Here is a 2,257-nt window from a genome sequence, read left to right as displayed (position 1 = left end):
GGGGGCCCAGAACTGGCGTCACGTCAGCGAAAAGCGCCACTCGGCGGCAAAACGCGGCAACGCTCAAAGGAAAGCTCGCGCCGGCGCACGGTTCGCGAACGTTGTCACACGGCACTGCCGGCCTGGCCAACACTTGCGGACGGGTGGCCCTCCGACCGCCGGCGTCACGACCAAGTGTGACCGGGCAGCTCGAGCACGCGGACTCGGGTGACCAAGATGCAGAGAGTCAGCAGCCCCACGACCTCCCAGGGGAAGATTGGGAAGCAGGACGCGCAGGTGAAGCCGCTGGGCACCACGGGGATGGAGGCCCTGGTTCCCGACGTCCTGCCCAAGGTGGCGCCGCAGGCCTGCGTGGTGAGCTACGGCGGGGGCGCTGACGTGCTTATGGGCAACAAGCTGACCGTGAAGCAGACGGAGTCGGCGCCCGTCGCCATCTCGTTCAAGGCACCGGCAAACACCTACTGCACCGTGCTCATGATCGACCCCGACGCGCCGAGCCGCACTGCTCCGAGGCTGCGCCACTGGCGCCACTGGCTCGTGGTGAACGTGCCCAACAGCTGCGACGTCCGCGCGGGCAACACGGTCACGCCGTACGCCGGGCCAACGCCTCCTGTGGCCTCGGGACTGCACCGCTACGCGTTCCTGGTCTACCCCCAGCGCGCTCGTCTCACCGAGAAGGAGACCAAGGTGCAGGATGCCCGCGGAGGCTTCAAATTAGCCCAGCTTGTGGAGGACTTTAAGTTGGGAGACGCCCTGGCGGCCAACTTCTTCCTCTGCGAGAGGCGCTAGATACGCAGTGGTCGCCGGCGGCGGGACTCGGGTGCTTTGCACCGTAATTGGACTGAGGCTGCGAGTGGCAGTGAATTCCTGAGTGACGAAATTCAGTGCGCCGGCAAACGCGAGGGAACAAAATTTGCCTCCGAATCACTGAAAGCGCCTTGTAGCTCAAATCTTGGTTAAAAATGTCGTGTAAGCATTCTTCGTGTGCTTGTGATTATTTTCGGACACAGGGGCGATATTAAAATACGCCCGTCCAGTGGTTTCCCATCCAAATTAATGAGGGTGTGTGCCTACATATCCGGGGGTAGGGTGGTGGTGCGTGAGGTGTAGTCATGAGGTGATCAGTGTATAAGAGGCGCGGTTTTGATTGTATAATCATTTTAGTGTTTTGGGGTAAATAATTGAAACCTGTTTTGTGACGACTATTTTGTGAAGCCTTCCGTATTTTCCTGTTTAAAATCCGCTTCCGCTAAGCCGGGGAGGAAGCAACTCGGCCATGCGAAGGCCTGAAGTTAGGCATAAGTACGCTCGGACGTCAACGTCCTCAGCCAGTAACCGCTGCTCGACCTGCAATTGGGCCTCACGACCGGCTCCGCACGTCGTGAGGCTCAACTTGAGGGTTGCCTAACGTAAAGCCTAAATACAGGACGCAAGGCCTAACATCAAGCTTTGAGGTCTACCATCGTGAGACGATGTCCATGGGAAAAAAAAGTACTCACTGCACTCGGCGCCAAGCTGCGTCGCTTGGCTGTGCTGACTAGGAAACGCGTTTACGCCTGCAGGAAAGCCAGCTTTCTCTTACGGCGGTGATGATTATGGGTGACGTGAAGAAAGATTAACACGGTTGTGTGGTCTGAACAGAACATGGGTCCCTCGCGTTGTGAAGCCGATGTCTAACTGATTGCGCCCTTAGGCACGGTCGAAGCAGTTCGGATTTCGAGAGGGGTTCATGTACGTGCAAAACTAGATAGAAAATGCACCCCTCCGTCTAACGACGACGATGGTTGAACGCTAGGAAAAACAATGGAATGGCCGTATCAATAAATCAACTATAGAGAGCACAATCGCAGTGCAGTAAACCGTCCAGATAAAAACAGGCGTTCGCAAAAAGGAAAAAAAAAAGCCCACACAGTCTTGCGTCATACTTTCGACCAATCCGATCCTTAAACCAGCGCACAAGAAACGTGGTGTGTCCTGTCTATAGACGGGACACAGCGCAGACTAACAACTGGCGTTTATTCCACAATTACTTGTATACACAATTCCGTTGTAACAGAGGAGGGAAAGAGGGGAAAGGTAAGAAACATATGTATATAAGTAATTCGGGGCAGTAAACGCCTGTTTGTCGGCGCTGTGTCCCGTCTAGTGTTGTACACGTCCCTTTTTAGCTATTCAAAAGATGCTGTACCAACACCCCCAAACTTTTACCTTAGCCAACAGGATCCGCCCTCTTCTGGGTTTGTTTGTTTGGTGTTGG

The 2,257-nt window shown here is 55.2% G+C and overlaps 1 pseudogene; it reads left to right on the top strand.

Moving 5' to 3' along the window:
* Window positions 1-216: 216 nt before the first annotated feature.
* On the top strand, window positions 217-789 carry LOC144146286 (protein D3 pseudogene; annotated as a pseudogene).
* Window positions 790-2,257: the final 1,468 nt, after the last annotated feature.

This window comes from Haemaphysalis longicornis, unplaced genomic scaffold (genome assembly GCF_048455015.1).
Source record: "Haemaphysalis longicornis isolate Haplotype H1 unplaced genomic scaffold, Haemaphysalis longicornis Haplotype H1 scaffold_7, whole genome shotgun sequence".
NCBI classification, from domain to species: Eukaryota; Metazoa; Arthropoda; class Arachnida; order Ixodida; family Ixodidae; genus Haemaphysalis; species Haemaphysalis longicornis.
Note: the sequence above shows the minus strand (reverse complement) of the source record. Positions and strands in the feature narration are given on the sequence as shown.